Here is a 15006-nt window from a genome sequence, read left to right as displayed (position 1 = left end):
CATGTTGGCTTGAGATTTAAGAAACTTCCTTGAATAAATGTTTCTTTATTTGCTGTATGCCCTTAGAGCAATCCCCAGAAACTTTAAGGGTTATTATAAAAATAATTTCCCCAAATATGATTGTCTTACTGGGGAAAGGCTCCCTGCTGCTCTTCCAGACTCTGGTTTTATTTGTCACTCTGCCATAACACCTCCCATGGCTCCCCATTAAGAATAGATGCTTTAGCATGGCTTTGGGCTCTTTGCTGCTTCTATTAGACTTTCTGGTTTCCAAATTCTTGATGCTCTCTAAGCGTGAACTTACACTCATTATACCATTCCTATAGGTTTAATACTGTTGTGTGCTTTGGGGTCAGTCCTATCTTCTGGCAGTTGACAAAGAAAGCCCAAACTTGCCTCAAGCTCTGCCATGAGTGTTCTGTGCATGGCCTGCTGCTACCACACTTCCTATTTTCTGTCATTTATTCCCCAAATTGTTGTCCAGGCAGCTTGACAGAGTTGAAAGAACACAGAGCTGGAAAATATCTAAGTAACTGGGTCCTAATCCCAGCTCTTCCTCCTAAAAACATGTGTAGATAACATATATACATATACATTGTATATCTGTATATATGTAGTGCAGATACATATATATTTCACCTCTTCTCCCCACTAGCATGTAAGCCCCATAAGAGAACGGATTTTATCTGCTTTGTTTGCTGCTCTGTCCTAACACTTAGAACTGGTCTCCCTTGAAAAGCGACCATGAACTCATGAGTACAGACATCATGCCTCATTATTACAATACTTGAGCCTTGCAGGTCAAACATCCCTCTGCCCTTTAGATCGTTGGTTTCCCAGGAACCTGAGAATCTATTCACATCACTCCATGGGAATTAGCAGCAACAGAATTCAGACTTGGGTACCCTTCCTCTGAGCCCAGTACTCTTCCCTAGAGTGTCAGTGACCTCCCAAAGAGGGAGTGAAGTGTGATCACCTTTTCCTAGGGATTCTGATGACCTCACAATGAAGTCTTGCACGTGGGTATGTACAGAATGAGGGGTAAGGAAAACTGATGGGGATGTGACTGTCCCTGTGCTTGGTGTGTCCTCCTGATTCCAAACACTCCTCTTCCAGCACTCCCCTCCATTCCTGCTGCATGTGAGCACACTCAAGAGGGGCTTCTCAGCATTCTGGGGGAACAAAATAATTGGACACGAAGGCCAAACTCCATGGATGTTTGCAGACGTTTCGACAGAGCTGGTGTGGGCTGTGGGTGATGAGCAGTTCCCCGTACTCTTGTCTCTCTCTGTTTCTCTCCACTGAGGGCACCATGAGAATCTCTGAATTGCCTGATTGTATTCCAGATTCCCAGATAGCCTGGAGTCAAACAGAGTTGGAGTGAATTGTGCTGAAGTTCTTCCTTGCGTTTTAATCAGAGACCTGCCAAAGAGTTAATTCTTTTCTTAATGCCAAATAGCCTACTTCAGGTTCCTTTCTTTCTGTAAAATGCCCCTGCTATTCTTTAGTCATACCTCCCGACCTATGCGTGATTTCTTTCATTGTCCTTGCTTCCTGATTATACTGCTTATAGATTTGCTTAAAAATTAAAGTGCGCTTTAATTTTTTGTTATTTTGTTAAAACAAAATCCCAGTTTTGTTTATGGGATGCGTGCATTTATTTTGTTCTATATATTTATACAAGCAGCCTACCTTTCCCACCAGAGGGTGAGGTTGGGGGAGGCACAAGCTTGTCTGATCTACTCTCAATCCTCCAGTTTCCTGGATGGCACCTGACACACAGTAGGGCTCAAACCATGATTCTCAAAGGATGAATGAGCTAATTAAGAACAAGTTGCATGAGCACGGCAGCTGGATGTTGGCCAAAGTGACAAAGGGATTTCAAGTTTCATGCTGAGAATGGTTGGAATTGTCTACAACTCAAACAGACCAGTTGGTGCTGTAGATCCGGAAGATCGGGAACTCCTCAGAAGAATGCATTTCAGAAATGCTAAGTGTTAAAAGCTGTTCCATGGTGGGCTGTCATGGTGACCTGCAGGGTGGGAGTTGCACCACAGTTTGGGAAACAGGACTTGGAGGTTACACTAACATATGGACAGTGGCTCATCATTGAAACTTCTGGAGGGTTCCCTCCCTTCCTGAGGTGGGCCTATGAAGCCAGGGGGTTAAGGAGGGCACAAAACTTCCGAAATTGCCTAAGAATGAATTTGCCTTCGGCTCCTACCCTGGGATCCTAGGATGCTTGACCCAGAGAAAAGTCCTGACACAGTGAGACCCTGGTGCCACATTTTCAGTCTGTCCAGTGGGTAGCTCTAGTGGAAGAACCGTCCACGCAACAGTCTGTGTTGATGCTGGGTTGGAACCCACATGGAAGAGAGTGGAGGGCCCCCAACCCAGGGAGGTTCCCACACATCCCTACCCTGAATACTTGCACCAGGTGCCTCACGAGCTGGCCTCAACCTTCTTGGATGCCATATGTGAGTTACACCCCAGGCACTACTGCCATCCCCACGGCTACTTTTAGAGTCCTGAGAAAATTAAGAAAATCCATCAAAATCTTTGTCAATACTCTTCCCCAGTCAGGCATGTGAACTGAGAGACACAATTGGCATGATTCATGGTCCAGATCAAACATGGACCTGAATGCTTTCTATGTAGAAAGGGCTTTTTTGATCAATTTCAATGCACCTGCAGCATCATAAAAATACTGTATCTCTCAGCCCGTGGGACGTTTCATCAAAATTCATGATTTATTTCATTTTTCTCACCTGTGGAAGCTATATCTCTGCCTTCCTGATTTTGTGCCACATTCGACATCATTTTTTCCCACTTCATTGTCGAGATGGCTGCTCCTTTGGCTCAGGCTCAGGCTCAGGAAGATGCTTGCTAAATCATACCTTTGTCTTTGATATCCCTGTGGAATTAACCCTCCCCAGACATTTTCCTTTTGTCAGGGCATCATACCTACTTCACTCAAGCTAAAAGTATGAAGGGTGGTGTACACATCTGTGTCCTTCACCTGCCCCTTGGCCCTGTCTGCTCACTCCAGCTCCCCCATTAGCCCAGGACCTGGCAGTCTCAAAGCTCTCAATAAATTACTCATGAATGGATGAAAAAGTAGAGATCCAATGTGTGAATAAATAATGTGTCCTTGACCAGACAGAGGAGTCCCCTACATAAGGATCACTTGAATAGAACCAAGAGTTTCCCGAAGGGTGAGAGAGAGAGAAGGTGGGTCCTTAGGGGTGCCGAGCAGAGCAAGGGACCTGGCAGGAAGCCCTTGCTGGGAGGGGGTTGCAAAACCATCATGAGGAACAAGAGAGACCCCTTCTCATGCTGCTGAGTTGAGGGGAAGTTTCCGAACCCAGGTGATCATAATAGAGAGAAACTAAAAACAAAGTCACGTTCCAGCAGAAGAAAGAAAGTTTAAAACTTGGCACAAAATGGTACAGAACATTCTTCCACCTGCCTACTGTCCCCAAACGCACATACAAAAAGTCACCAGCATCCTTAAAGAGATCTTCAATCATCTCTCTGAACAGCATGAAGGAAACAGTGAGCCAACCTGGAGTTTTACCAGGTCCCTGCCTGTCCCTCAGACCAGCACACAGCTTGGGTACCGTACGGACCAGGTGCTGGGACTGATGCATCTTTGTCCTCAAAAGTCATGCCAACAGTTGGCACATGGTAAATACTGAAGAAAATGCGTTGCTTACCCTGAATTTTCTCAGGGATAACTTCACATACCAAACTACATCCAAGCTTCGTGTTCTTTTTAAGGCAAAGAAAATAAAACTATTTAAGATGCAGAGAACATTTACTGTATGCCCACATCTGTGCTAAGTTCTTTACTTGTGTTAATTCTCGCCCCAATTCTGTGAGGTTGCCTTTTACAGAGAGGTAGCTGAGGCTTAAAGAAGCTCCATGTTTCACATCTAACGTGAAGCTGAGCCCATGTGGAGTGTTTGGGGACCCACCGTTGAGGTATGCACTGCACAGACAGACTCCCTCCCTCACTCTCAGCTCTGGGACTCTCTCGCCAGAGGGAGATGTCCTTGCACAGAGACGCTGCCGGAGTTCCGGGAGAAGGAAGGAGGGAGTCACAGAGTGGGTGTGGATTGAGAGCTCACCTAGCTGATTGGAGGTATGCTTGGGAATGATCCCCGAAGGTGGACCCTGCCACGCGGGAGTGTGCTGCTCAGTTCTTGACACGCTCTCAGTTATCCAGGCTTGTGTACCGGGCATGGGGGATGGTTAACCCTGCCTCTGAATCTGCTGGGGAAAGAACAGCTTCACAGTGATAAACGTCCCTGAACATTTCCCCCCACGCCAGGGGCAACCCTCAGATACGCTCAACACAAGGAATTCACCAATTTTCCAGTGGTTTAACAAAGGCTTCTCTTCTAGCAACATGAACTTCATGTACAATATGTATTTCAGAAAGCAATTCCAAAACTCACATCAAAATCTGGAGTTGAGCAGTTTCAGAACAAATTTAAGTGGAAGCAGAGTGGGAAGATTTGCTTCTAGAAAATGTCTGTGTCACAGCCGTCTACTCGTTTACTTTCCATCCTGAGACAAATAAGAACACAGACACGTGATCTCCTGATGCAGGTGATAAATAACTGAAGTGGGCTCCCTCCTCATTTCTGGTTAACTTTTAAAACAAATGGATTTTATTTTATAAACAGTTTCGAATTTACAGAAAAATGAGAAGATATCCCATAGAGTCCCTCATACCACTTTCCCTTATTATTGATGTCTTGCATTAGTCTAATACATTTGTTACAATTAAGTGATGCCCCAAAAGGTTAATAGCTAAAATCCCGAGTTTGCTCAGATTTCCTGAGCCTTTGCCTAATGTCTTTTATCTGTACCAGGATGCCATCCAGGATTCCTTATCCCATTTGGTTGTCAGGTATGAGCTTGACAATTTTGGGGCATACTGGTCTGGTCTTTTTAGATGCCCCTCTGTTAGAATTTGTCTGGTACTTTTTGCATGATTAGCCTGAGGTTACGAATTTGGGGGGAAGATCACAGAGATAAAGTGCCATTTTCATCACAACACATTAAGAGAACATACTATCCACGTGATTCATGACTGTCTACGTCAACCTTGTTCACCTGGCTGAGGTAGGGTTCGTCAGGTTTCTCCACTATAAAGTCACCTTTCCTTCCTTTCCAGGCTGTTTTCTTTGGAAGGAAGTCGCAATGAGCAGCCCTCTCTTAAGGAATAGAGGGGTATACAGAGGAGAAAATGATATGATGACAGAGCAAAGAGAGATTTGCAGATGCTGGCCTCGAAGATTATAGAAAAGTGACCACAAGCCAAGGGTTACTGGCAGCCACCAAAAGCTGGATCAGGCTGTCTTCTAGAGACTCTGGACAGAGGGTGGCCCTACGACACCTTGATTTCAGCCCAGTGATATTGATTGCGGACTTCTGGCTTCCAGAACTGTAAGAGAACACATTTTTGTTTCTCCAAGCCACCCAGTTTGTATAATTTGTTGCAACAGCCACTGGAAACTATTAATCATTTATTTACATTGATATGAACACATGAATATTTTATTTGTATTATGGGTTATAATCCAATGTTACTTGTTTTATTGCTTAAATCATTCAAGTTTTGGATATTGGGATCTCTTCCATTTGGCTTCTGGGCCTCTTTGGCGTACCCCGTTGTCTTAGTCCATTCGAGACGCTATAACAAAACTTCTGTGGACTGGGCGACTTAAACAGCAAACATTTCTTTCTCACAGTTCTGGAGGCTGGAAGTCCAAGACCAAGGTGTGGGCGGCTTTGGTGTCTGATGAGGATCTGCTTCCAATGCATCGAAGGTCGTCATCTCACTGTATCTTCACATGATGGAAAGAGCGTGAGAGAACTCCCTGGGGTCTCTTTTATAGGGCACCGATCCCATTTGTGACAGCTCCATCCTTACGCCCTAATCACTTCCCAAAACCTCTACCTCCTAAGACCATCAAACTGAGGGTAGTATTTCAATATGTGAATTTTGGGGGGACACAAACATTCAGTGTATAACATCCATCAATGCGGATTTTTTTGAGCACTTCCTTCCTTTGGAGGACTGCAAGATGCTTCAGGTTGATCTTGTGCATATCCTCTTCCATAGAATCATCCATTTCTCCAAGGAGCCCTGGTTCCTTTTAATGGTTTATGATATTGGAAATAAAGACTCAGGGGCTAGGTGTCCTTATTGCTCCTAGAGTGTCATTTCTTTTAGCCCCTCCAGCTGACAGAGCAAGGAAAATATGTATGTGTACTAACCTGTGTGTATACACATTTCCACTAATACTTCTGTATGTAAACATATGTACCTATATTAGACTAAACATGTGTTCTTACTGATGTGAAACGCTGATCCATTACTTCACAAATCATTCTCCCTCCTCCCCTTCTTATCTGAAAATTCCCTCTCTCACAGGGAGAAGCCAAGTTCCCACCTTTATCATTTGTTTGCTTAATCGTTCAGTTCCACTATACAGGTGTAGCATTATCTGAACTGTTCATGAGCATTCTTGTGGGACACGACTCTATCAAGTAGAGCACAGTGCTTATGTGCAAGGTCTTTGCCTATCGTCTTACAGAATCCACTCGTTCCCAAAGTTACTTATGACAGCACATCCACACCCGCCTTCAGTGAGGTTGTTTCCTATATTTGTAATGCAAATAGATTCTCTTGTCACAGTCTGGATTCCTTCCTAGGCTCTCTAAGACTTGTTTTTAATTTGCACACATTAAGGACCACTCTTTGTGCTCTAAAATTCTATGCTGCAAATGCATCTATTATAGTATCATGTGGAATACTTTGACACCCTAAAAACCCCCTGTGTTTCATTTATTCAATCTTCTCCCCTTCCCAATACCCTAGCAACCACTGACTTTTTTTCTATCTCTACAGTTTTGTCTTTTCCAGAACGTCATATAATTGGGATCATACAGTATGGAGTCTTTTCTTACTGACTTCTTTCACTTCGCAATATGTGTTTAGTGTTTCTCTATGTCTTTCTGTAGCATGCTAGCTCATTTATTTATTTTGCAGGGAAAGATTCTCCCTGAGCTAATATTTGTTGCCAATCTTCTCTTTTTTTTCCCTCTCCAAAGCCCCAGTACATGGTTGTATATCCTGGTTTTAAGTCATTCTAGTTCTTCTATGTGAGCCACCACCACAGCATGGCAACCGACAGACGGGTGATGTGGTTCTGCAACTGGGAAGCGAACCTCGGCGACCAAAGCAGTGAGTGCTGAACTTTAACAACTAGGCCACCAGGGCTGGCTCTGATAGCTCATTTATTTTTATCTCTGAATAAAATTTCATTGTCTGGATGTACTACAATCTATTTATCCATTCACCTATAAAGACATCTTGATTGCTTCTGGTTTTTGACAATTATGAATTAAACTGTCATAAACATGCACTTTCAGGGTTTGTTAGTTTTTTAACAAATAAGCTTTCAAGTCAACTGGGTAAATACCTAGGAGGATGATTGCTGAATGTATAGTAAGCCTGTGTTTAGCATTGTAAGAAACTGCTAAACTGGCTCCCAAAGTGACTGCACCTCCTGCAGTCCCACCAGCAGTGAATGACTTCCTCTTGCTCTGTGTCCTTGTCAGCATTTGATGCTGTCAGTTTTGGATTTTAGTCATTCTAATGTGTTTGGTGGTACTTTATTTTTGTTTTAATTTGTAATTCACTGATTGCAAATGATGTTGAGCATCTTTTCATATGCTTATTTGCCATCTGTATATCTGCTGTGATGAGGTGTCTGTTTAGATCTTTTGCCCATAATTGAGTTGTTTGTTTTCTTATTGCCAAGATTTTAGAAATCTTTGTATATTGTGGATACCAGTCCTTTGTCAGATATGTGTTGCAAACATTTTCTCCCAGTCTGTGGCTTGTCTCTTTGTTATCTTAACAGTGTCTTTCAAAGACCAGCATTTTTCAATTTTAATAAAGTCTAACATCAATCTTTTGCTTTCAAGGATCATGCTTTTCATGTTGTTTAAAAGCTAAACTCAAGGTCACATAGGTTTTCTTATGTTTTATTCTATATTTTATAGTATTGCCCTTTATGTTTAGGTCTATCATACATTTTGAGTTAGTTTTTGTGAAAATCAGAAGGCCTGTGTTTAGATTTGTTTTTGATGTCCAGTTATTCCAGCACTATTTGTTGAAAAGCCTGTCCTCTCTCTATTGAATTGCCTCTGCTCCTTTGTCAAAGATTAGTTGAGTATATTTGTGTGGGTTTATTTCAGGGCTTCCTATTCTGTTTCGTTGATCTATGTCTCTATGCTTTCACCAATATCATGCTGTCTTGATTACTCTCTTGTTGTATAGTGTCCAATTTTGTTCTTCTTTACTATTGTGTTGACTAGTCTTGTGTTTTACCTTATCATATAAACTTTAGAACAAGTTTGCCAATATCCACAAAATAACAGGCTGGTGTTTTGAATGAGATTGTGCTTTATCTATAGCTAAATTTTGGAAGAACTCACATCTTGACAATATTGAATTTTCTAGTCAAAAACAAGGAATAAATATCCATGTATTTAGACCTTCTTTGATTTCATCAGAGTTCTGTAGTTGTCTGCATGTAGATCCTATATATATTTTGCTAGTCTGATTGATTTTAGTGGCAGATTTCCATCAGCATGCCTCTCTAAGAGTACTCTCAAAGAGTGATAGGTCATTCTTCCCCCGACTCCGTCCTGGCTTAGACATCTCCACCCTTTAGAGGCCTGCCCTCACCTGTCGGGTGTTCCCTTGTTCCCTCAGCATCTGATACAAACCTCTTGTGTGTACACATCACACGACCATGCACTAACTTTTGTTACTTGTCCATCTAAATGATAGCCTTGAGCATTTTGGGAAGAGTGACTTTCTCAAGTTCATTTCCACATCCCCAGGGATACATAAGACCTAACACAGAGTTTGGATTCTTCCTGCCCTCAAAAAGTCTCAAGAACCTCTAGAAACTCCTGCTCTCTGTCTTAGGCTTCAGGATCCACAGTGGGTATGCAAGAAACTCAACTCCTAGAGCTGCTAAAAGCCTCACATGGGCCCACATCTGCAACTGCCTTTGGAGAAAAACCCCTCTCCTTTTGTCCCATCTCGCAAATCTCTTTGCGAATGTTTCTCTTTGGATGATTCTACTCCAGGACCATGCCGAAAAGTGACTCTTGGAAAATTCATGTCGTTTTTGGCTTCCTTTTGCAAGGCAGTGGCAATCCTTTAGAATGGATGGCAGTGATGTCACATTGACAAGAGAATCCTGCACAACATTCCACATTAGTGCCAATCCTGTAAAGCTATGGCTTCGTCTCCAGATGGTCTCTGCTTAAATGCACATATATCACTTGCAAAGAGAGGCGCCAGAGAATGGAGGCTCTGCGAAAGCTGTGCAGGCCTAGAAAGTGAAGTTTACGGGTGGAAACAAGCCCCTCTTCAGCTGCTTTCCTCTATTCATTCTCTTCCCACTACCTACCCCATGAAGGAAAATGCTGGATTTTGACATTTCACATTACATGATAAGTGCTGTATTTAATGGCAAGCTTTTCTCTCTGAGAATTATTACTAGAAGCTATGTATGTAACAGGCAGATTCCATGTACAATTTTCTAAACTATTAGACCGTTGTATTTTCAGCAAAGCAATGACTTTTTTCCCCCTACTCCCTTCAGAGAGCATTATCATTGTCAGAAAGAAGGCAAAAATGCTACTTTGCTTATGGATCTCCCCCCTTTTATTGCCTTTTGGTTTTAGACTGACATGTTTCTTACCCATGTATATGCTGCATACAAGAGACACACTTCAGACCTAAAGACGCTCACAAACTGAAAGTGAAAGGATGGAAAAAGATATTCCATGCAAATGGCAAAGAAAAGAAAGCAGGGGTAGCAATACTTATATCAGATAAGATAGACTTTAAAACAAAAACTGTAACAAGAGACAAAGAAGGGCACCACATAATGATAAAGGGAACAATCCGACGAGAAAATATAACACTTGTAAATCGCTATGCACCCAATACAGGAGCACCTAAATATATAAATCAATTACTAACAGACATGAGAGGAGAAATAGACAGTAACACAATAACAGTAGGGGACTTTAACAGTCCACTTACACCAATGGATAGATCATCCAAACAGAAGATCAATAAGGAAACACTGGCCTTAAAGGACACATTAGACCAGAGGGACTTAGCAGATATATACAGAACATTCCATCCAAAAACCACAGACTACACATTCTTTTCAAATGCACATGGAACATTCTCCAGGATTGATCACATATCAGGCCACAAAACAAGTCTCAATAAATTTAAGAAGATTGAAATAATACCATCCATCTTTTCTGACCACAAAGGTATGAAACTAGAAACCAACTTCAGGAAGAAAATCAGAAAAGCCACAAAAATGTGGAGATTAAACAAAACTTGGGTGAATATTATCAGCTTAATGCCTGAAATTCAGGACAAAGTTGACCAAGCTTTTGGAAAAAAATTATTCCTCTGCAACACTGTTGTTATTAAGTGAACTCGGACTTCGGAGAAATTTAATCTTACAAAAACCTCTGTACTGTTTTCCAGGTAGATGCTCTCTGAGGAAGTCAACATTCAAGATGGAACATGGACTCTGGTGAAGCCCTGGAAAAAATCTGCCTATTTGACATAGTCCACATGTAGGGGACCGTCAGGGGCACATCGCACTAGTCCCAATTCAGGTGCACGTGGGGTAGAGGTTCAGGTCAGTGCAAACTTCCAGGGACAACTCTGCTTGGACAGAGTTTTTTTTTCCATTTAGAGTTAGGGAGGTTGATAGCATCATCTCATCTCAGTGGTAAAGGGAAGGTGTTTTTATCAATGGGTTTAGCAGCATACTTCCACTCATGTGAGCCTCTGGCCTTCCCCCGCTGCACACATCTGTGAAATTACACCCGGGAACCAAACAAATAGAACATCAGAAGCACAGAACAGTCGGTAAAGCCTAATTTTCTAAATGTTAGTTGAGGAGTTGGAAGGCTGAGATACTGCGAACTTCGTCCAATTGTGGTAAGAACTCTGAAACAAGAACAAAGTGAGTCTAATGTGGGTTGGCCTGAGGTCTGTGTGGGATGTGGACACACTGTGTATGCATGGTTCACAGAGAAACAGCAGGATGCTGTAGATATTGCACAGGTAACAGGAAAAGGTGCAAGCTAAGAACAGGGCAGACATTTCCCAGCATCTTCCCTCAACAGGCCCATTGGCAGAGGAGTTGCTTCTTAATTTCTCAACACTATGAAAAACCAAGCACTGTGATAACTGCTGTCATCTTGTAGGTGATGCTTGCTAAGACCACAGCATTGGCACAACCATCCAGTCATAAAAGTCCAGACTGTGAGGAGCCCAGGTACAAGCACCCCAAAACCTGATGATCTGATGAACCAGATATGTTCTCTCCAGGGTTTCTGGGTTCAGTATTGCTCTGAATTCCCCAGTGCAGACAAGATGCAACCATCTGTAAAACGTAAGTTGACAAGAAAATATTTTTGCGTAAATCCTAGGATAAACTGAACTCGGTCCACTCATTGACACACACTCAGCCTCCCCTTGTATTGCTGTGTCATGTTCTACCTGGAATCTTCTCTCACCATCTGCCCTTACTGAGACAAACCTCCTCTCTCAGTCATCGCTGGAGGATGTCTTGGTTTGGTGTTTGCATCTCCAACAGCTCCCAGCTTGTTTACCGTGTGGTAGAGCCAGAAACTGGGTGAGTGGAGTTAGCCATTTGTGAAAGCAAATTGCTGCCCTGATTTTCCACAGACCTGTTACCTCTCCACATCCCACAAGTCCATTCTTAAGTAGGTGGCACCCGTGAGTGAGGGGCAGTTGCCAGAGTCTCTCTAGACTTGATGTAGCGATGGTGGGAGACTCCAGCACTGGAATCTACAAGAGCGAGTGTGCTTGTGAAACCCAGAGAGATGGCTGCACCAGGACTGGGTCAAACGCAATTTCTGCCTCTGGTGTGTGTTGGCAGACCCAGCTGGGCTGTCAGAAGGCTGGTGGGCCCGTCCAGTTGCTGTCTTTCTGGGAAGATGTTGTGAAGTTTCAGCACGCTTCAAGTTTCTTCTCCTTGCCTCCTCTCCTTCCTTCAGACAGAAGCGACATTGGGATTTGTCTTCTGTGGTTTCCAGCCTCTCCCTCAGCTTTTTGCTCATCAGCCTGGGCACATAAATAAGTAACTCATCTGAGCCTCTTGCTGAAATGAAGGGGAGATCAGCCACAGAGGCAGACGTGTATTACTAGTTCTCTGAAGTGCAAGACAGGGGTGCGAGGGCAGCAGCGAGGTTCCTTTTGGCAGTGAGATCTGGGAAACCTTTTGGAGCAGGTGAGACTCGAGCTGGGCTTATTATAACAGGAGGAAAGCATGTCAGGTTCATTCACAAATCTCTATTTGAAGACATAGCTTTTCAGAGGCATGTGAGGCCTTCCTCCCGCTCCCTGTCGTAAACGTGCAGTCCACACAGAACCCTGGGAAATTGGAGTCACGAGCTTAGCATAGCGCTCTGAATATTACTCCACAAGAAGGTTTCCCCATTTCAGGTATGTTTTGTGCTTTAGAGTGGATGCGTGGTTGATGATGCTCAGGATGTTTCTGGTACTTTTCTTTGGCCATTGTCCCTAAACCCCATTGGAATAACCAAAAACATTCAATGATATCTCAAGGTCCCATCCTGACCCACTCTTCCCCATTCCAACCAGTTCCAAATGTAGTATCCTTTTGTTTCATCATCCCCTTAGCCTATGATTTATTAGTCAGTCCAGGCTAGGTTTTGGTGCAATAATAAATTCCCCCCAGAATTTCAATGGCTTAACTCAACAAAGATGTATTTATTGCTCATGCTTCAGGCCTCATATGTTAGAGGGAGGGTCTTTCTCATAATAGTCACTCAGAGACAGAGGCCCCATCATCTAAAAGGTGTTGGTCTCGCCAACAGCCCAAGAAGACCACGCAGGACACACATCCCCTTTTCTAGCCTTCATTCTGGAAGTGATCATTGGCCAGAACACATCCTGTGCCCCGCATAGCCGCAGGGGGCTGGGAACTGCAGAGGCACCAAGGCATTCCGGGTGAATGAGAATGTCTCTGCTACGCATGGTTTGGGTGGTTCCTGCAAAGAAAGGTAGTTATTCACCTACTTTTGGTGACAAAATTTCTTCTTTTATCTGAGAATGACTCTTTTCATCCAGTGCGCAGGTTTGGTGGGTGGTTCATGGAGAGGAGAGAGATGGTTGGGGTGCATTTCCAGTCACCTAGATTGGTTTATTTGTCCCTTAAAATTCTTGGGATTTGTAGTCAGTGACGTGGCAAATTCTTCAAGTTTATCATAATGACATACAGTTGTTTCCAAAAATGGAACTCACCTTAAAAAGGCAGGGTCCCAAGGAAATACAAGACACACTGAACTGGAATTTTGAGGAGAATTTAATAAACTACTTGGAGAGGTGGGGACAGGGTTAAGAGAAGCAGTAAGAGATTTTGAGGCCCCCAAGGCCTGGAAATGTAGGACATGTTACTCCTTCCAGACAGGAAGGGCAATGGAAGAGAATGTTGTTACTTACTAGAGACTTGTGACAACTGAAGCTATAGAAGAGAGAGCATGGTCATAGGAACACAAGCGCAGTCATAACCATGGTGCTGAAGCAACAAAGTGGGGCAGGGGCAGGGGTTGTCCTCCTCCTGTCATCCTGTGTCAAGTTAGCGTTGGCAAAACCTCCTGATAACCAGAAAGAAAGGGGCCCCGGGATGCTGCCCAGGTGATGCTGTTCCCTGGCCTCCCCCAGAGCGCAGTGCAAAGCGAGAACCACAGGTGGATCGGGGTTGAGGGGGGGCACAAACAGAATGAACAGCAGCATTTTCCACCTGAAGACCTTCCAAAATGCATCAGGATTCTGAAGGTAACATCCACAGGAAAAGCTGATCCTAGACCGAGCAGCCGTGTAGGGAGGTGATCAAGCTGTCCTATGAAATGCTTGTGCAGGCTTTGGAGCAGTGCTTTTTCGGTACCTGGATTTCTAGAAGCCTTTTTCCTTACAGGTTCACCACAGCACCCTTCATCTCCCCCTTAGGGACTGTTAAAAAAGACTAGAGCTGGTGGACTGCTCCTGGATGGATCCAAGATGTATGAGGCTGTAGAGCCCAGGCTGGGAGCACCAGGGAGGCTGCGGACAAGATGTGCCCACCAAGTTCAGAGAGGGTGCTGGGCATTCAGAGGGGCAGACAGGCAAATGCAAATGCGGGAAATGTCCCTCTGGTGAAGTGCCAGGGCCCTGAAGTGGAAATGCATGTGGGATGAGAGGGAGGGGAAGGGAGAGAGAGAGGGAGGGAGGAAGGGTTGAGGGAGATCCTCTGAATGGCTGCATGGGCAGCATCTGTAGATTTTGCTCCCCCACAGCTCCATCAATTATGTGAGTGTTCTATTCTCTTTCATAAAAAGGACTTCAAATTATCACTTTTCTCATGAATCCCTGACCCAGGTGTGTTTTCTCTCACACTTCAGATCATCACCTCTGTTTCCTGCATTCTCACTGTAGCTGTGGGCTCTATGGACACTGCCTGGCAGGGCCTCCCAGGGCATCTGAGGCCGCCCTCCTTGCCATGCAAATCCGGTGCCTGGCAGCTCACCTGTCAGAGACACGACAGTCCTTCAAAGTATCCTCCTGCCTACCCAGGTGGACCACACATATCTGACCACACAGTTCACTATTGATTCAGAAATGAGGTCTGGGAACAGGGAAACCCTCTTAAATTATTCCTCAATGTTTATTATTTAGTAGAGAAACAGCCCTAAGCCATGGGACGCAGCTGTGGACTGGCAGACTTTGCAGCTTGCTCAGGCAGAGCTGTTTGCCTGGCACTTGTAGCAAAGCAGCTCTGTTCCCCTCACCCAGTCCTGCCAAAGCCAATCTGGTCTCCCTGGAGAATGTTCTAGAAAGCA

This window comes from Equus asinus, chromosome 2 (genome assembly GCF_041296235.1).
Source record: "Equus asinus isolate D_3611 breed Donkey chromosome 2, EquAss-T2T_v2, whole genome shotgun sequence".
NCBI lineage: Eukaryota > Metazoa > Chordata > Mammalia > Perissodactyla > Equidae > Equus > Equus asinus.
The sequence above is the reverse complement of the archived record's forward strand: the minus strand, read 5'-3'. Positions refer to the sequence as shown.